General features: G+C 36.2%; 1 protein-coding gene and 1 pseudogene across 2 annotated transcripts in view; both read left to right on the top strand.

Annotated features, from left to right (window-relative positions):
- The window catches only part of ZNRF2 (zinc and ring finger 2), an 89566-nt gene extending 83201 nt beyond the window's left edge, over positions 1-6365 (top strand). Inside the window, exon 5 of one of the 2 annotated variants that reach the window (XM_064380499.1) lies at positions 1209-6365. The gene's annotated coding sequence lies outside the window, so the exon portion shown is untranslated. Of the gene's footprint in view, positions 1-1189 lie in introns of both variants that reach the window. The other variant, XM_021675005.2, reaches the window with a different exon arrangement.
- Positions 6366-6769: 404 nt separating this feature from the next.
- LOC135276527 (26S proteasome regulatory subunit 8-like) lies at positions 6770-20761 on the top strand (annotated as a pseudogene).
- The last annotated feature ends 1159 nt before the right edge of the window (positions 20762-21920 follow it).

Raw genomic sequence — 21920 nt, 5'->3', positions numbered from 1 at the left:
GGAAGTCTAAGATCAAGGTGCCAGCCAGTAGATTTGGTGTCTGATGAGGGCTCATTCCTCATTTATGGCACCTTCTTTGTGTCCTCACATGGTGGGACAACAGACTCCCTCAGGCTTCTGCAAGCATACTAACCACATTCATTAGCTAATCACCTAATCATGTCCTAAAGGCCCTACCTCTTAATACTATAGCACTACAGATGAGGTTTCAACATAGCGATTTGGGGAGTACACAAACATTCAGACCACAGAACTGATAAACTTTTTTTTGTAAGGTGGAATTATATGGTACAAATTTTTTTTTCTCTCATCACCTAAATTTTTCCTTAGTGTCGCAGTGAGCTTATGGGATTTGTGGAGCATACATCTCATCTCACAGCTGAAATGCATATGTCTGTTGATCTTCAACAGCATTCCCATTTTCCTATGTTATCAATGTTATATTTGCTTATTTGTTTGTCTTTGTATATAGAACCTGAGTTTGAAACCAGCCTACTACATGGGGCAGGTTGAACTGTTAATCAGGTTATCTACAGAAATCTGAACCAGTGGAGTCTGCTGCTGTGGGTCTTGAAGAGTTATTTTTAAGAGTTTATAGACATGGAGTGTCTTTACTCTTGCACGTCTTTGCTTCTGTCCTGACTTTTCTTATTTATCAAGTGATAAATTTTTATATGCCTTTTAATTGTCCTAGATTAAAGGTATATGGATTTGAGGAGGATTCAGTGTTGTTAAAACATTATTTAAGGCACTGTGTAGCCACAAAGCTCAATGTTTCTGATATTCTTCAGCATAAGAATTTAATTACCCAAAATAGAGGAGGATTCAGTGTTGTTAAAACATTATTTAAGGCACTGTGTAGCCACAAAGCTCAATGTTTCTGATATTCTTCAGCTTAAGAATTTAATAACCCAAAATATTTGTGGTCTTGATTAGTTAGAAAATTGCTGTACTTATTTTGGGAGTTTTTAGAACTCCATATGTGTACATTTTTTACTTTGCTGTAGTCCTTATTCTGAAAGGGGGATGACTTCGTTATGTATTTTTTATGACTAAACTATAATTGATCCTCCTGTGTCTTAATCTACTCTCCTCCAGATCACTGATTTCATGAGTTTTCAGGATAGTACGGGTATGAAAACTTACAGTAACTATGGCAGTGTTCATGGGGAAATCTGTTTTTACACAGGTTTTCTTGTCTTTACAAGATGCTTGAAAAACCAAGAGAATATGAAGATGTTGTCTCTGGAGAAACAGAAACGCAGGCATACTCAGCCAGAAATCTGAGTTTTGTGAGGACTTGGTAATACAGAGATGGACAATCGTACTGGGGAAAGACAAAAATCCCACTGAAGAGAGGACAGTGACCACAGAACTCAGTGTACCAAACATGCATATAAAGGACACACAGGGATTTTGAAAATGCTGCACATCCCTTAATAGTCATCTACGTAGGTAATACTGATAAACATTTTGTATTCAGACGCCAAAGTTAACTGATTTAAAAGTTGATTTACTTTTTATTAAGTTCTCCAGAGCGGGACAACTAGTTATGTTTTCATTTGTTTTGTTGTTTAGTTTGGGATCTCTTTGTTTTCTCCAACATAATGTTTCTGCATTCATCTGTTCTTAAATTGCAAAACATATAATTTACTTCTTATAAAGTCTTAAATGTGAAACCAAGAAATTTAATCAAGCAGTAAAAACATTCTCTGAATGTGTAAACCATGATTTCAAGTCCTTCCATTTTTTTCCCCCAAGAGTGGAAAATAGACTTCTACATAGGAAAGCTGTGTTAATATTTTTAAATTGAAGGTTTAATATCAGAATGCAGTCCAAAGAGTAAATCACATTATATAATTACATTTTAATTAAATATAGAATACTCTACTGAATTGCAGTTTATTAAGTATACTTATCCTCTTAAATAAAACTGCTCAACAGTTAATCAGCAGTGAATCATCTTGCAGCTATGCAATTTAAAAAAAAAATACAGATTACCAATTTTAAGTGCTGCCAGCTACAATAACTCTGTTTTAACGGGTATCTTTTGTTTGTTCTTTTCACGTAATTATTTTATTGTGCTTTGCATCTCCAGGCAGTTCTCTCACATTTGGGTAAAATGTTTAGTGGGCTGTAAACTTAAGGGTAAAATAAAATTTTCTGAAATGGAACTTGGAATAATTTGAGGGAGATTTTATATACCTTTAAAAATTGGAATTTAATTGGGAACCCTGATTTATAGCAATTTGCATCTTTAATTTTCCAGATAATCTGGAAGTTAGCATTTGATAAATTATTTTTTAAAGCAGATATGAATATTTTGTTTATAATTTATTCATGTGTTATTACTGTAATTGAAAATGTTATAGACACTTTTAAATTCAGTTTGTATAGAAATGTGTTAAACAAAAATATGTGAATAAATTTTCCCACATAATACATCTGAATGGTTAAAAATACTGGAAGAGTTGTCAGGGCTATGATAGTGAATGTCTTTTTTTTAATATCAAAAATATCGATAAGTGGGTTTTGTGTTTTCAACATAGGGAAAATGTTATCAATGAATAGGCAGTGCACTTTACTTGGTATAACTGAAAGTTGCACAGTAAGTACTGTTTCCTTATTTTAATCTTTCTTTACTCCTAATGTATTTAAGAAGTTGCTGTTTTATTTAACGCTGCTACTCTTAATCTTCTCTAAATTTGTTCCCCTACTTTCTTGCTTCTGTTTCACATTTTTTAAAAGGGCAAGTACAGGAGCAACTGCTGCTACCCAGAAAAATTTGTGTATTATAAATAATTAAAAGAGTTTTTAATTGCTTTCTGTATGATTCCAGATCAGATAACATTTTCCCTAAAGTTACGCTGTGAAACGCCTTTTGTAATGCTGCAATTGCTAAAGGAATCCAAAATCTCCATTGTGACAGCTGACAGCACAGTTTAATAGGTGCTTTTTAACTAGTTGTGGAAAATATTCTTCCCTTAAGGAAACTATTGTTTTTCTAAATTTTTTCTGTTACCATGAAGTCTTAATTTGAATTCATTTTATTTTACAATTTCGATTTTGTAAGCTTTCATATTCTCCTGCCCAACCCCCTCAAGTAAAACCTCTTAGAATGTGAATAATTGATTCGTTTTCTATTACTGATATACCATTGTGATGAGAATTATTTTGTTGTCTTCCATTCTTAAAGGAAGATATTTATACAACTGTGGGGATTAACTATATTCTCCTGGAAGCTGATTTTCTGATAGGTTGATGCAAAAGTCATTGCAAAAACCACCATTACTTTTGCACCAATTTAATATTTCACTTGTTTACTTTTTAAACTATATTGGCTTAAATTCACTTTTTAGCCCCTCTTTGTCATAAGGTTCTGTGCTACATCTGCTACAATAGAAGCTCCTGTGGTTTTAAAGAAAGTTCAGTGTTTGTCAGTGTCAAGTGCTACTTGATTATTACATTTCTCTGAAACAGTATTCACTTAAATCTGTTTATAGAAATCCCTTTTTTGACAAAATTTACAAAAGTTGGCATTTTTACTTTAAATTCAGTCTCTATCAGTGACTTCCTAAAAAGAGCAGCTTAGAAATAAGGGGGAAAAAAAGTTTTTAAAGCCCAAATGCTCCAGTTTTTATTCAAAGTCAGAGTCATTATTCTGGAAAATACAAGTAATATTCTATATAATGTCACTTAAAATATTTGTAAATCTATTATGCAAACACTGAATAGTATAAGTAAGACATAAAATCACAATAGATACTTAAATGTTTAGGTGAAACTACTGACAACTAATTATTATGGGGGACACAGTAAAGATTGAAAGCCTGGGTTATCAAGTTGGTTTTTGCTTTCTGGAATCTTTGTAAATACTCATATTCAAATAAGATCACATATGCATATATAGAAAGCAATATGTTCTAAAATTTCACTTTAGTGCCACTCTTTGTCCATAATGGATTTACTGCCAATTTTGAATCCTCATCTTACCTTGATCTGGCTTTTGTTTTTTTTTTCCCTTGCCAGAATGTTTAGGAGACAGTAAAATTCTGTTTTACTTTTGGCTCTTTTGTCAGAGAAATAGACTAAGCATAGTCTTAATATGTGTTTTTCAGATCTGGTTACAAGATGGATTATAGATTGTGTTTTAAGAGCAATGTTGTGATTGAAATATAAATAATGGTATAACTATTTTTTTGTGATAGCAGAAACAACATTAAAAAGGTCATGTTACATAATTTGCAGGTTTTGGTTTCTTAGTGCAAGTCTTAATTTGTTTTAAATGTTACATAGTTATTTCAGTTTTCACCCACTAGACACTTTACTAGAATGTAGCCCCAAAAGGACTGAGGGCCAGCCTCAGCATATCTGCCCTATGTATTTCAAAGATTACAGTCTGAATGAGTTAATGAAAATGGCAGGTTCCTTTTCAAAGCTTATTTGACTCACAGACAAATTGTTAAGTTTGGGTATAATGAAGTTTAAGAACAATCACTTAAATTAATACCTTATAGCAATGCTGATACTGTTTTAAATGAAAAAGACTGTAAATCCAATGTAAATATTACCTAACCTTATCTAACAAGTTAGGAGAGTGGAAGAGGGGAATTTTTCCAAAAATAAGCTATATTTGAACAAAGCATGAAATTTTTTTTTAAATTTAAGAATAATTGAATTTACCATCTAATTGACATTCGTACTGTGTATTGATAATAATATCCCAAACATCTTATTCTTTCACAGAGGAAGTTCTCATTTAAATCAGATTGCTGAGAACTATATAAAACTACATAGAAGTAAATGGTGCTTATTAAATATGAGTATAGTTTGTTAGTTGCTGGAAGTCTTCTAGTTCATTTGGACCATTTTCTTACAATTTTGATTCATCCTGAGGTGAACTCAGTATCTGTTGACAATGAGTGGTTAAATGTGAAGTGCCCTTGTTCAGTGTCCCTTGCTCTTGTACAGGTATTTTCTTAGTTAAAAAAAAAAAAAATTCTAGCATGCCAACATTTTCTCTTTGGTCTGTTCCCTTTTTTCTGAAGTGTATAACTTCTGATTTTTTCTTTGCTATGTTGTGAATAATAGTAGTTAAATTCTCTGTTTTATTATCTACTTTTCTTTTCTCTCCAGATCTTTGCATTCTAAAACTAAATTGCTTGGTTTTCTTTAGAGGAAATTGCTACTTCGTATACTCCTAGTAGTGATTCATAGTTAAGAATAGCTGGTAAACCTTTCTAGGTATTAACTTATACAAATAATACTTTGAGTATCATATTTTGTGAATCCCCTGCTTAAGCGAGGAAACTGAATATTCTTTTTAAATCATAGAATTCCTGTATTAAATGTGAAATACACGGTCTCCAAAGTCAGCTGATTCTCTGTGGAAAATGAAAGGCACTGAAGGAGACCAGATATGTTAATACTTAGTTTTAGTTGAAAATGCAACATTACTGTACTTAAGGGGGGTTGGTTTAATTTTAGACCAATGGCTAATAATAAGATAGATTGTTGGTTGCTCATTTATAGAGAGACAAAAACAGCATGGCATAAACTAACATCCCAGAAATAAATCAAAAAATTTAAATGATAAAATTTTGTTGTCTATGAACCAGTGTTATCTATGAACTAACATTGTGTTTCTTAGCTCTGACCTGAACAGTGAGGTACCTTTCTTGGCACTGGAAATGACAAAGTTCTGTTACTGAATTCTCATGCCTTCCTTTTCTGACTTAATAGGTTGAAACTGGTAGGTACTAATGATTTATGTTTGATAAATTTACAGTTCAGCTTATATCCTGTTATCAGTAAACCTGGTACCAGAATCTTAAAAGACTTGATTATAAGTAGCATTTTGAGTACCTATGTGCATATAATACAGTTAGCAGACCTTTATAGAGGTCAAAAGAGACTTTGGAATTTGGTGATAATTGGTCTTTATTACACTAGTTTATTACATTTTCTTTCTTTATAGTAACTGTTTTTGTGGGTTTCATTGAAAATCATGACTCTATTGCTTTATTCATGGTTTCCACAACTCTTTCTGTAAAATCTTAATTTTCTCTATTAGGTAAAGTATTTTTTCTGTTAAATAAGATATCAAAAGCATCAATCACAAGACATAGAGAAAATGAATTAGGAACAACTTGTATTAGTGTATTCTAAACTAAAATGGAAAAACTCATTATTCATATTTTAATAAATAAAACTTCCAAATGATCTTGCTAAATTATCCCATTATTTAGAAACAGAAAGAGAAGAATGTTTTCAAGGAAATTTGTCATATTCTGTCTTCTGTCTAGAAGTTCACAATAAATTGCAGTAAAACTAAGAAATAACTGAATGTTGAAAAATACCATGAATTAATTAATGTTATGGCTTCTTTATTTTTCTATATTAATTCCCACAAAACTGAATTTAAAATTATTAATAAAAATTTTATAATAAGTAATAATGCTTATATTTGTAATGGGCAAAGAAGTCTTTCTTTGTTACCTTAACCATAAGTAAAAGATGTACTTTGACATTTCTAATGTAAAACCTATATGTAAATGTTGTAATTGAAATATGATTGGACAGCTATTAAATTTTGGGGAGGGAAGCCTCTGCTTCTATGCCAGTGTGCCAAGATGGCTAAGATGCCAGCATTCTCTACTGAAAAGACAAGATGACACTTGATGGACCATAGCAGATGGAACTGGAGGAGGAAAAGGCAGGCAGAGGACTGTGCCAGTATTATCTGTCCAAGATTGAAGAACTCTAGGGTCAGCTGCAATATAAGTTGGATAGGGGAAAGCCACAAGGAACAGTTCTGAACTCCAGGTGCATTTGCAGCTGATTGTGAATGATAAGACCCAAAACCTCTGGAGGCAGCAGGTACACAGGAATGAACTAAATGCTAAAGTGTGCCTATTGTGAGAGGAGCTACAGCTGCTGCAGGAACAGGACTCCTGTGTCAGGGAAGTAGTCCAGGCCATGGATAAGAAGAAAGTGTTAGTCCAGGTGCATCCCAAGGACAAGTTTATCGTAGATGCAGACAAAAATATCAGCATCAGTGATGTGACACCCAGTTCCTGGGTGGTTCTAAGAAATGACAGCTACACTTTCTACAACATCCTACCCAACAAGGTGGACCCATTGGTGTCACTGATGATGGTGGAGAAAGTGCCAGATTCGACTTATGAAATGATTGGCAGACTGACTGGACAGACAGATCAAGGAGATCAAAGAAGTGATCAAACTGCCTGATAAGCATCCCCAGTTCTATAAAGTGCACTGGGCACCGCCCAGCCCAAGGGAGTGCTGCTTGGAAGACACTGTTGGCCTGGCCTCTGGCTCATCATAGGGACTATACCTTTATTCATGTCTCTGGCTCTGAATTGGGACAAAAATTCTTTGGGGAATTTCTGTCATGACAGAGAAAATGCTCATCTGTCATCTTCATGGATGAAATCCACTCCATTGGCTCCTCTCAGCTGGAGGGGATTGCTTCACTGGAGGGAACAGTGAAGTGCAGCAGACGATGCTTTGAGGATGGCTTTGAGGCCACCAAGAATATCAGGGTTTATCATGGCTACTAATACGATTGATATCCTGGACTTGGCAATGCTTTTTCCAGGGGACATTGACAGAGAAATTGAATTGCCACCCTACAATGAGGAGACCCTGCTGGACACTTTCAAGATTCGTTCTCAGAAATGAACCTGACCAGGGGAATCAACCTGAGAAAAATTGCTGAACTTATGTAAGGAGCATCGGGCTGAAATGAAGGTCATGTGCACAGAAACCAGCCTGTGTGCCCTGAGGTAATAGCGAGTTCATGTCACTCAGAAGGACTTTGAGATAGTGGTAGCCAAAGTCATGCCAAAAGACAGGACAAACACATCCATCAAGAAACTGTGGAATTGAGTGGACATCCTTTGTGTGTATCCCTACAATAAAGCTCTATGGAACAAGCAAAACAAAAAAAAATGTTTTGGGGAGGGGTGGTCTGCTAGTGCATAATCAATAACTTTTAAAATTTAGCTTGTATTTAGTAACATTTCATTATGTTTTGAAAAGAAGAGTAACAAATACCACAATTTTCATGATGTAAAAGGTATTGAGTTTCCTAGCATAAGAGCATGAGTTCTAGAAAAAGTCTTAGGGACATTGAACAAGATAAAGCCCCCCCCCCACTCCACTTTGTTTTAATCAGGGTTGATGTGAGGATTAAATTAAAAAGTACATCTATGTAAGCACCAGACACATAGTAAGCACTTAATAATGTTAGTGGCTAGTATAAACAATAAACATATTCTCTCCAGTCATGAGGAGTAGTTGTAGTATCTAAGACCTTAACTGAAGTGTTTAAAGAAACCTAGGTATAATAGAGAACATTATGGGTGCTGATTTCCACTCTCACTAAAATATAGTGACTTTGCTATATCAGCAACTATAAAGCACTACTTGATTCTGTAGATTGTTACAGACCAAGAATGTAGAATGAGACAGTTGATCTCTAGGAACTGAATTTTTAGTGGGTAAAGCAAGCAAGCATGTAATATAGAACAATAAAAGCTATGATAGACACATGTATAAAGTATTGTAGAGGTATAAAGGAAAGTTTTTCAACTGAGACTAGGCAAGAGAGTGATTAAACTTAAGTATTTAAGAACAAATAGATCTTAGTGCTAGGGGATGTGGAACATCCAAAGCAGAAAGTTTGGGAAGAGTATTCCCAAGGCAAAAAGCTTAGCACATACAAAGATAGGAGAAAAGTGTGACACTCTTTAAGAGTTACTATGTTGGCCAGGCATGGTGGCTCATGCCTATAATCCCAGCACTTTGGGAGGCCGAGGTGGGGTGGATCACCACCTGAGACCAGGAGTTTGAGACCAGCCTGGCCAGCATGGTAAAACCCCATCTCTACTAAAAATAAAAAAATGAGCCGGGTGCAGTAGCGTGCACCTGTAGTCCCAGCTACTTGGAAGACTGAGGCACGAGCCCAGGAGGCAGAGATTACAGCGAGCTGAAATCATGCCACTGCACTCTGGCCTGGGCAATAGAGTGAGACTCTGTCTCAAAAAAAAAGTTGCTATGTCTAGAGAGGTAAACAGGTGATAAGTCATGAAGAGATTTATTTGTTAAACTATATCTGAAGGATTTGAAACAGGAAAAAATCACATTTATACTAAAGATTAGAGAGGTATGAGATTAGAGGCAGAGACACCTGTTAGAAAATCTGTACCAATTCAGGCAAGATAATGAGGGGCAGAACTAAAGCAATGAAAATAGGGAAAGCAAGGACAGAAGAACAAAAGTTAAAAGATTTAGAGAGCAGACTTGACCCATCTGGGTAGTCATTTGGATACAAGGGATGAAAGACAAAACCAGGACAAGTTCTAGTCCATTCTGTTGCCAGTGCTGCACAGTCTGGAGGCAGCATAGTGCATCACATGGTGAAGGAGTTCACAAGAGGGAACCAAACTAGCTTTCATAACAGACCCACTCGTGATAACTAACCCCGTCCCTTGATATAACCCATTAATCCATGCATAGATTAATCCATTTTTGGGGACATAGATAGCCCTCATGACCCAATCACCACTTAAAGGCCCCACCTCTTAATACTGACATATTGGGGATTAAGTTTTAACATGAGTTTCAGTGGGGACAGACATTCAAATCATAGCAGTGTCTATTAGGGTGCAGGAGGTGTCTCGACCCAAATGTTGCCAACACTTTTTAGGGAGTCAGTTAGTGTGTGATAAGTGGGATAGCTGAGCTAGTTTAATCGTGTAGTTTGGTTGGGTTGGACTTTTCCTTGTGTCCCTTCCCTGCTTAGCTCTAGCTGCCTGTTGGAATGCAGCCATGCTTTCCTGGATTTGCTTAGTGAAATGCTGAGATGCACTCTGAAGCATTCTTGAGTTTTCTCTTTGGTTCATTTGTCCCATACTCTTTCCATTATATCAGTCTTCTCAGATCTTCATTATACAAGTAAATCTACTGTTGGAAGCAGAGTCTTTTAGAAGTAGACATATGGGAAAGATAGAGCCTGCTGTCCTGATGGATGGTGCTGTTAAGATAGGTTGGGTTGACCTAGGTAAGAGGAAGACCAGAAGACATTTATGACTTATTGGAAGGCTATGAGTTGCTGCTGGCCCCATCATAATCTGTTTTGTTTAACAGAAGTCAGAAAATGAATACTGGTACACTTACGTTTCTTTCTTGGAAGAGCAGCAGAAACCTTGGGATATCTTGTGGATCAGGGAGATAACTCTGCTCATGGATTCCCTAATTTTATGCCACATGTTCATGGAAACACCAATTCAAGGTTTCACAAGTTTCTCTTAGAGTTAACTTAGGACTTCCTAGACCAAGAATTCCTACAATACAAGGCCTGTGAAAATAATATAAACTTAATACCTGACAGGGATATATCCAAAGATGTCAGAGCCCTGTATTTATAAATATTACCACATGGTTTAAGATTCAACTTCCCACATAAAATGAGTAAAAATAACAATGATTTTTCTGCAGTATTTTAATGATGCTATAATTATAAAGCAGGGTTTTAAAATTCTGCCATGTAGTGCCTTATTTTTATAGTAATGTTTTCTATGAATTTTTGCATTTAATGTGTATTACTCTATGAGATTTAAAAAGTATATAACTTAAAAAATATCTTTCCAACAAAGTCAGCTTGAGATTTAATACTTTTGGATTGGTTTGATTATTTGGTGGTAAGATAACTGGTTGGGCAACTGAACATAGACTATACAGTGTTAGCAAATATAAATTTATATTTCAGAAAAATATCTAATAACTGTATATCATAAAAGCCTGTGTGCGTACCTTTCAAGGTAGCACATTAACCCTTGGAATATCATTAAATCTGTAAATGCTAAGGTTATTCAAATAGATGATGTCCATCAAATGGTATATACAGTTCATCTGTTGGAATTCAAATGTTGCAAAGGCCAAAGATATTTACATATCCAAACTATTGTTTTAGCATGTATTTAAAAACTCTAAAGTGATACATTGCATTCTTTTTTTAGTCTTTGAAATCTGGTGTGTATTTTACACTTACGGCACATCTCTATTCAGGACTATAGCCACATTATAAGTACTCAAGAGTCATATGTGACCAGGGGCTACTGTGCTGGACAGCAAAGGTCCAGATGACTCTGGGAGACTTTTCTATTCCTGTCCTTACCCAAATATTTCTGAAGACCTTCTAATTCCAACTTTGTGAAGACTCTTGGGTCTCTTTCAAAGTTTGTTTAACTGCTGCACATGAGCAGAATTTGTCCTAAATTATTAAGTTGAGGCAGTTTCCTCATTTTTTAATGAAAGAGCTGGAAATACCTTTAAAAGGTTGAGGGTCTAATGAATCTTCATGTACATTCATAAATAGCATTGGCTTTCATTGTGATTATGGTGTTTGGTGAGGACATAATGGGCTTTGAATACCTGGTCAGTTTTATAGTTAGGAAGTGTTTGTGAGGCTTTGGCCAAATAATCATCAGGAATTGTGAGTGATGCTGATGAATAGCTCTAGTCATATTTGTCCCTTGTGTTGAGTTCTATGGGGACATTTTCATGGGTTTCGGACCTTCCAGCTATAGTTGACTTCCTGCCCACGTCAATGCTTAAACTGTTAAAAATGTCCACCAAACCCTCAATTCATAAAGCTGACTCTTCAAAATCCAGCATAAGAGGCACCTAGTAGTCATTTCTAAACTGTCTTCAATAAGATGTTCATAGTTTAGTGCCTAGAGATTCTGTGCTCAAATGCTGTGTTGAATGGAGTCAGCCGGTAGAGATTGGCAGGGAGGTTGTCTATAAGGTTGGCATACACAGTGGGAAGACAGACATCACATAATCTTCTTTGGGATTCCCATAAGCCAGTGGTTCTCAATTCTTGGCTAAACATTAGATCAACTCAGGAGGGAAGAAGGATGTATAGAGGCGTCTCTTTAAATATGTTAAGGTCTTGGTCTCACTACAGAGATTCCAAGTTAATCTAGTGTGATTCTGTTGTATAGCCAGTGTACAACCTATCAAAGGTTTTCTCATACACCTCAAAAATGGGTCAACCTATGAAGAGGAAAGTGTGCCAACAATGTCTCAGACCTCTGCAACTGAACTCTAGCTATATTCCTTTCAATTTTCTTTCCTGCTTGATGAAACTCTTGACCCTTTTTGGTTGAGAAAACTGCTCTGGCATCGTTACTCATTCTCCCCAAATCTGGTTCATAGGACAAATTGTCTAATTCAGCCAGGCTCTGATCCTTGATTTTCACAATAGAATTAGTAGATTCCTAAGAGCTCTTTCTACCTCCAGAATGGCTCTGACAAATCAAAACCCTTTAGCTTCCAGACACTTCTCTTCCTTTCGATTTAAAAAACTTGACTTAGATATTCAAAATAATATCTTTGATTTGTCCTCATTTTCTCTCCCTCCCGAAGCAGACTATCAGTGAGTCACTGAATAAAATGCTGTAAGCAACTAGGAACACAAACTAGGAATGAAAAATGTAGTAGTTAATAATTCAAAAATAGTGTTCTGCTACACTCACATCAATCACTAGAAAGCTATTGAAGTCTAAGTATGTAACTCTAGTCTGATTTTCATTCTTCAAGTTACCTTGGTAATCTTCAGAAATCTCTGTCTCTGAAGGAGAACTTGTATTGGAGTTACTTAAACTAGAACGCAGAGTGAATGGAAGTGTTGGTTCATTCATTTAGCACATATTTCTTGAACATTCAATAGATGGAAGACACTGTGTGAGACACTACATAAACATTGATGGGGGAAAAGGATAGTGCCTGCCCTAATGGGGCTTAATCATTTATAGTATCACAAACCTATAAAAGGCTGTTTGAAACCTAGCTCTTGAGTAAGTATTTGTGTCAGTTCTTACAAGGTATGAGGTTATTAAGGTCATTGGAAAACCCCTTATCTGACTCTATACCCGGTAAGACTTTTATACCTTGTACCAGACCTTGCTGTGTCAGTGCTGCTAAAACAAAGGAGAAAGTAGGTGAAAGTACTGCAAACACTAGGATCGAGGTAGAGCCAGCCAGACACAGATTTCCTAACTTGTTTCCACTTTTAGAGGGCTATTTCATCAGTAAGAATTGTATTATATTTTAAATCAGCTTTTTCTTCATTGCTTTTTAAAGGCAACTTTTTTTTTTTAATTAATTTATATTTTTTTGAGACAGAGTCTTGCTCTTGCCCAGGCTGGAGTGCAGTGGCGAGATGTTAGCTCACTGCAGCCTCCATAAAGGCAACTTTATTAAGCTACAGTTTACATGCAACAAAAACATTATGCATGTACAGTCTGATTAATTTGGACAAGACATATATACCTGTGTGACTATCACCACAACCAAAATAGGGAATATTTTCATCACCCCTGAAAAGATACTTCAAGTCCCTTAATTGTTGGTTCCCATCCATCAACCTACATCGACCTGTTCTGTGTCACTGTGGATTAGATGAAATCATTCAGTATATACTTTATTTGTGTAAATTTGTTTTGCTTAGCATAGTGTCTCTGAGAAACATCACAGATGCAATGATGTTGCTTGAATCATCACAAGACATTGCTTGAATCAGTAGTAGTGTTCCATTAGATGAGTATGCTACAGTTTGTTATTCTCTATTGGTGGGAACCTGGGCTCATTCTAGTTTGGGGCTATTATGAATAAAGTGACTATGAACATTTGAATATAAATCTTTGTGTGAACATGTGATTTCATTTCTCTTCAATAAATACCTAGAGATAAAATTGCTGAGTCATGTGGTAAGTATTTGTTTATAAGATACTGTCAAACTGTTTTCCAAAGTGGCCGTGCCACGTAACATTTCCACCAGCAATGTGTGAGGGTTGCAATTTTACCACATTATTGCCAACATGTACTGGTGTCAGTGTTTTAAATTTTGGCCATTCTAGTGGATATGTAGTGGTATCTCATGGTTTTAGTTGGAATCTATTTAACCACTAGTGACATTAATCATTTTTTATATGCTTATTTGCCATTCCTATATCATCTTTGGTGAAAGGTCTGTTCATTTCTTTATACCATTATTTTTAACAGGTTTATTGAGATTTAATTTACATACCATAAAAATCCACCCACTAAAAGTATACAATTAAATGGTTTTTCATGTTTTTTGAGTTGTACAGCCATCAGCATAATCAGTTTTTGAGTATTTATATCACCCTAAAGAAACCTCATACTTATTAGCAATCACCCTCTATTTCCCCCTCCTCTAGTCCTAGGCAACCACTAACCAACTTTCAGTCTCCATAGATTTTCCATGACTAGATATTACATATAAATGGTATTATACAAAAATAGAGTCTTTTGCATTTGGCTTCACCTAACATAATTGTTTCTGAAGATCACCCATGTTTAGCATGTATTAGTAGTTTTTGCCTTATTTTTGCTGAATAGTATTCTATTATGTGGATATACCACATTTGTTTATCCATTCGCCAGTTGATAGATTGGATTGTCTCCACTTTGGGGGCTTTTACGAATAATGCTTGTATGAACATTTACCTTCAGTTGTTTGTTTGGACATATGTTTCCATTTGTCTTGGGTAAGTACTTAGAAGTGGAATTGCTGGGTCATATGTGTGCAGCTTTGCACACCATGCTCTATTATCTCACTTCCTAGGTCTGTTAAATTTCTAGCTGATTTGCCCGTCTGTGGATTGCCCTAGCCAGTATCTCAATTTAGGTGCAATGTTGGCCTTCCCTGTTTGCTGTCCAGATAGGTATTGCTTTCGACAATACCCCTTCATGTGCATTTTTCCCACATTCTGCTCCATATCGATTCAGCCCCCTCCAGCAGGGAGGCTGCAGGCCTTGACAGCCTGCACACTGGTAGAACTATATTGACACAGAATTTGAGGGATTAGGGGAGAGTGAGATGGGGGCGGCCTCAGACCACAGTGCCATGGACTCCCACTGTTCTTCTAACCAAGGTGCAGTGGGTTTTCCTGAGTAAACGTTTCTCAGCTTGTTGCATGCATTTGTCAGTTCTTAGAATTCTGAAATGAGTTGTCAAGTTTTATCATTGCTTTTTGAGGAGAGAATTTGTGAAACTCCTTACTTAGACATTCCTGAAGTCTCATTGGGATGCTTTTTTTTTTTTTTTAATATACTTTAAGTTCTGGGATACGTGTGCAGAACGTGCAGGTTTTTTACATAGGTATACATGTGCCTTGGTGGTTTGGTACACCCATCAACCTGTCATCTACATTAGGTATTTCTCCTAATACTATTCCCCCAAAATCTCCACCCCTGACAGACCCCAGTGTGTGATGTTCCCCTCTTTGTATCCATATGTTCTCATTGTTCAGCTCCCACTTGTGAGTGAAAACATGTAGTGTTTGGTTTTCTGTTCCTGTGTTAGTTTGCTGAGAATGATGGTTTCCAGCTTCATCTATGTCCCGGAAAAGGACATGAACTCATCCTTTTTTGTGGCTGCATAGTATTCCATGGTGTATATGTACCACATTTTCTTTTCTTTTCCTTTTTTTTTTGAGATGGAGTTTTGCTCTTGTTGCCCTGGCTGGAGTACGATGGCATGATCCTGGCTCACCGCAGCCTCTACCTCCCAGGTTCAAGCAATTCTTCTGTCTCATCTTCCCTAGTAGCTGGGATTACAGACATATGCTACCACGCCTGGGTAATTATTTATTTATTTATTTTGAGATGATGTCTTGCCCTTGTCCCCCAGGCTGGAGTGCAATGGTGCGATCTCGTCTCACTGCAACCTCTGCCTCCTGGGTTCAAGCAATTCTCCTGCCTCAGCCTCCCAAGTAGCTGGGATTACAGGTGCCTGCCACCACACCCAGCTAATTTTCATATTTTTGGTAGAGACAGGGTTTCACCATGTTGGCCAAGATGTTCTCAAACTCCTGACCTCAGGTGATCCGCCTGTCTCAGCCTTAAAAAGTCTGTCATTGATGGGCATTTGGGTTGATTCCAAGTCTTTACTATTGTGAATAGTGCTGCAATAAACATACATGCGCATATGTGTTTATAGTAGAATGATTTATACTGCTTTGGGTATATACCCGGTAATATGATTTGCTGGGTCAAATGGTATTTCTGGTTCTAGATCCTTGAAGAATTGCCACACTGTCTTCTACAGTAGTTGAACTAATTACACTCCCACCAACAGTGTTAAAGCGTTCCTATTTTTCCACATCTTCTCCAGCTTCTGTTGTGTCTTAACTTTGCAGTGATCACCATTCTAACTGATGTGAGATGGTATCTGATTGTGGTTTTGATTTGCACTTCTCTAATGACCAGTGGTGATGAGCTTTTTTTCATCTGTTTGTTGGCTGCATAAATGTCTTCTTTTGAGAAGTGTCAGTTCATATCCTTTGACCACTTTTTGATGGGGTTGCTTGTTTTTTTTCTTGTAAATTCGTTTAAGTTCCTTGTAGATTCTGGATACTGGTCCTTTGTCAGATGGATAGATTGCAAAAATTTTCTCCCATTCTGTAGCTTACCTGTTCACTCTGATGATAGTTTCTTTTGCTGCGCAGAAGGTCTTTAGTTTAATTAGATCCCATTTTTCAATTTTGGTTTTTGTTGCCATTGCTTTTGGTGTTTTAGTCATGAAGTCTTTGTCCAGGCGTATTTCCTGAATGGTGTTGCCTAGGTTTTCTGCTAGGGTTTTTATGGTTTTAGGTCTTACATTTAAGTCTTTAATCCATCTTGAGTTAATTTTTGTATAAGGTGTAAAGAAGGGGTCCAGTTTCAGTTTTCTGCATATGGCTAGCCAGTTTTCCCAACACCATTTATTAAATGGGGAATCCTTTCCCTATTCTTGTTTTTGTCAGATTTGTCAAAGATCAGATGGTTGTGGATGTGTGGTGTTATTTTTGCGGCCTCTGTTCTGTTCCATTGGTCTATATGTGTGTTTTGGTACCAGTACCATACTGTTTTGGTTACTGTAGCCTTGTAGCATAGTTTGAAGTCCAGTAGTGTGATGCCTCCAGCTTTCTTCTTTTGCTTAGAATTGTCTTGGCTATATGGGCTCTTTTTTGGTTCCATGTGAAATTTAAAGTAGTTTTTCTAATTCTGTGAAGAAAGTCATTGGTAGCTTGATGGGGGGGATAGCATTGAATCTGTAAATTACTTAGGGCAGTATGGCCATTATTACAATATTGATTCTTCCTATCAATGAGCATGGAATGTTTTTCCATTTGTTTGTGTCCTCTCCTATTTCCTTGAGCAGTAGTTTGTCATTCTCCTTGGTGAGGTCCTTCACATCCCTTGTAAGTTATATTCCTAGCTATTTTATTCTCTTTGTAGCAATTGTGAATGACAGTTCATTCATGATTTGGCTCTGTTTGTCTATTATTGGTGTATACGGATGCTTGTGATTTTTGCACATTAATTTTGTGTCCTGAGACTTTGCTGAAGTTGCAGTTGTATATTTTATTATTGAATTGTAAGAGTTCCTTGTTTTTCATCCAAGTCTTAGATATATAATTTGCGAACGAATTCTCAATCTATGCTTGCCTTTTACATTTTCTTAATAGTACTTTTGAAAGAGCATATTTTTAATTTTTGATGTCAAATTTATTAGTTCATTCTCTCCTGTTTTCCTGCCCTTTTTTGTCCTAAGAAATTGTTGCATTATACAAAGTCACAAAGATTTTCTGTATGGCTCTTAGATCCAGATCTATGATAGAAGTTGAGTTAATTCTTGTCTATTGTGAGGTTAAGGCCTGAGGTTCATATTTAATCACATCATTCTCCAGTTTGTTCCAGGTCATTTGGTAAAATGAATACCTTTTGCCTATTGAATTAACTTGCCATCTTTGTTGCAAATCAGATAACTTTCTATGTGTGGACCTGTTTCTGGGCTCTATTCTAGTCCATTAATTTATATGTCTATGTTAATATCGTACTTCCTTGATTACTGTAGAATTACAGTAAATTTTGAAATAATCACCTTTGGTTTTGAAAGAAATTTATGCTAGGCCTAGACGATTGTCCTTTGTTTTTGTTGTGTTTTCTTTCAGCACTTTAAAGATGTTGCTCTATTGTCTTACATAGCTTCAAACAAGAAGTTTGCCATTATTATTTGTTTGTCATTTTTAATTGAGATATTTATATGCCATAGAATTCACTGTTTTGAAATATACAATTCACTGTGGTTTTTTTTAGCATATTCACAAGATCCTACAACCATCACCAGGATTCCAGAACATTTACATCACTTTAAAAAGAAATCCTATGCCCATTAGTGGTTACTCTCCATTTCCCCCTTCCCTCGTTGCCCCACCAATAACTAAACTACTTTCTGTCTCTATGGATCTGTCTGTTCTGGACATTTTATTAAATGGAATTATACAGCAGGTGGCGTTTTGTCTATTTCTTTAATTCAGCATTATGTTTTCAAAGTTCACTTGTGTTGTAACCCATATCTGTACTTTTTTTTATTGTTGAATAATATTCCATTGTATGTATGACATTTTGTTTATGGAAATTGGGGCTGTTTTCATTCTTTGGCCGTTATGAATAATGCTACCATGAGCATTAGTGTATAGGTCTTGATGTGAATGTGCTTTTAATTCCCTTGGGCACATACCTAGGAGTAGATTTGTTGAGTCATATGGTAACTCTGTGTTTAACTTTCTGAAAACTGCCAAACTTTTGACTACACCATTTTACATTCCCAACAGCAATGTATAAGGGTCCCCAATTTCTCCAAGTCTTTGTCAATACTTGTTATTGTCCATCTTTTCTGTTATAGTTATGCTATAATAAGCTATGAGGTTGCATCTCCTGACTTTAGTTTGCATATCCATAGTGACTACATTGACCATATTTTCATGCTTATTGGCCATTTATATATCTCTTTGGAGAAATGTCTATTCAAATCCTTTGCTCATTTAAAAATTCTGTAGAATTTTAAGAGTTCTGTGTATATTGTAGTGTCACCAGGGGTGTCCAAGGGAGAGAATACAGTAATGTGTTCTTAGTTTCTGTTTCTGGTTGGGCCAATAAAGCCCCTTCTTCATTCCTCTTTTCCGCTTATCACTAGAGACAGAAACTAAAAACCATGGCTTCAGGCTGCTAAACTCTTAAACAGAACAATAACAACAACAAAATAAGGTGGGTTGAACAAACTTGTATTTAGACCCTTATCAGATATGTGATTTGCAAATATTTTTATTCTGTGGATTGTCTTTTTACTTTTTTAATAGTGACCTTGGCAGCACGGAAGTTCTCATTTTGATGAAGTCAATTTTATCTATTTTTTATTTGGCTGCTTATGCTTTCAGTATCATCTAAGAAACCATTGCCTAATCGAAGGTTATTGGAACTTTCACCTTTGTTTTCATCTAAGGATTTTATAATGTTGGCTCTTATTTAGGTCTTTGATACATCCGAAGTGAATTTTTATGTATGGTATGAAGTGTGGGGTTGGGGGGTCCAACTTTAATCTTTTGCATATGGATGTCCAGTTGTTCTAGTACCATTTGTTGAAAAAACAATTCTTTCCTCATGAACTGTTGTCTTGCCTCTGTTGCTTAAAATCAATTAACTGTAAATGTATGGATTTATTTCAGAACTGTTAATTTTATTCCATTGAGTTGTATCTATTATGCCAGTACCAAACAGTCTTGATGACTACATCTTTAGTAATATATTTTGAGATTGGAAAGTGTTCTTGGGCTGACAAATGTAAGAATTTTCCATGGTATTTGACCTAGATATTAGATCATTGCAGTTCATAAGTATTTGTATATGTCTTAGTCAGTTTTGTATTGCAATAAAGGAATACCTGAGGCTAGGTAGTTTATTGAGAGAGAGAGAGAGAGAGATTTATTTGGCTCATAGTTTTGCAGGCTGTGCAAGAAGCATGACACCAGCCTTTGCAAGTAGTGAGGGTCTCAGGCTGCTTCCACTCATGGTGGAAGGTGAAGGGTAGCCTCTATGCGCAGGTATCACAGGGTGAGAGAGGAGGCAAGGAGAGGGTATGTGCTAGGCTTTGTTTGTTTGTTTGTTTGTTTTTAACAGCCAGCTCTCACATGAGGTAATAATATAGGAAGAACCTACCCTTGAGGGGGGAGGTATTGTTCTATTTATGAGGGACCCATCTTCATGACCCAAACCTACCTCCCATTAGGCCCCCACCTGCAACATTGGGGGAGCATATTTTAACACGAGGTTTGGGGAGACAAACCAAACCGTAGCAGTGCAGCTTTTTATTTTTACGTATGGTAAATGATGGCGATAATATCAATAACAGGAAAGACCTCAGTTGGGCATTCTTTAATAGGAGTTGATCACCATCCTGGCTTTATAGAATTTTCATAAATAACTATCCTGTGCTTTCCCTTTACTGACCAACTGAGAACTCAAACCTTGTTGATTTTTGCTGGTAAGTATTTGAATTGTTAGCTGACAGTCAAGTCAGTGCAGCTTTTTGAAAAACCTGTCTTTGGGACAACTAAAAATGTAAGTACCTACAAATGCAAAGAAAAATAATACAACCTCAAATCCTACTGTATATGGATAACAACTGTTAATATTTGATGAATGTACTTAGTAATCTATGCAAACATGATTTGACATAAATGCTGTCATACCGTACATGCTGTCTTTCAACCTGCACCCTCAACAGTACATCATAAATATCTTTGCCATTAAATGTGGATCTACTTCATTATTTTGATGATAGCATTAAACCACTATTGAACTATACTGTTTCATATGATTTCATTAATAGTTTTTTTATTATTGAAATTTTTTTTTTTTTTTTTAAGACGGAGTTTCGCTCTTGTTACCCAGGCTGGAGTGCAATGGCGCGATCTCGGCTCACTGCAACCTCCGCCTCCTGGGTTCAGGCAATTCTCCTGCGTCAGCCTCCTGAGTAGCTGGGATTACAGGCACGCGCCACTATGCCTAGCTAATTTTTTGTATTTTTAATAGAGACTGGGTTTCACCTTGTTGACCAGGATGGTCTCGATCTCTTGACCCCGTGATCCACCCGCCTCGGCCTCCCAAAGTGCTGGGATTACAGGCTTGAGCCACCACACCCGGCCAATTATTGAAATTTTAAGTTGTTTATAGTTCACACTCCCACCAACAGAACATGTGAATTCAAGTTTCCTCATACTTGTGGCAAAACAGAGTTTTGTCACCCTTTTACCGTCTTTGCTATACTGTAAACAAAAAATGTTTCCATTTCATTTATTTTATGACTGTAATTGAATGTCTTTTCATTAGTGTCCTGGTCATTTGTATCTCTCTTTGAATTACTCGCTTGTGACTGTTGCCTGGGAAAGAAAAATATATATGACTGAAAACTTTGGTTATATATTAGAGTATTTCAGGCCAGGTGTGGTGGCTCATGCCTATAATCCTAGCACGTTTGGGAGGCCAACTTGGTGCAGGATTGCTTGAGGCCAGGAGTTAGAGACTGACCTGGGTAACATAGTGAGACTTTTCTTTCCCATATACCCAAAGCCCCAGTAAAACAAAATCATTTGCTATTTTTTCAACAAAGGAATGAATGTCTGGATTATTTTTCCCTCATATATTTGCTTGTGAACATCCTAGCATTTCTATAAGGCCTTTTCCAAATGTCCTTTCTTACAGAAAATTGTTCCACATTGTGCTAGGTGTGAACTAATTATGAAGTGGGGGATTCACAATTCCTATTGTGAAAATTCATAATTAGTAATTTTTAAAAACTTCATCACACCTAGTGCAATACCTTTTATTATCATTATTTACATACTTGTCTGATTCCATATAGTAGATTTTAAGCCAAAAGGTAAAAATTAAATATGTATATAAACAGTCACTTAATTCAGTAATGTTTTGAAGTGCCCAGATAATGTTTATACTCTATTAACATGATAATACAGTAA

This window comes from Aotus nancymaae, unplaced genomic scaffold (assembly GCF_030222135.1).
Source record: "Aotus nancymaae isolate 86718 unplaced genomic scaffold, 86718_ANA_hifiasm-v0.15.2.pri h1tg000025l, whole genome shotgun sequence".
In the NCBI taxonomy this organism is placed as follows: Eukaryota; Metazoa; Chordata; class Mammalia; order Primates; family Aotidae; genus Aotus; species Aotus nancymaae.
Note: the sequence above shows the minus strand (reverse complement) of the source record. Positions and strands in the feature narration are given on the sequence as shown.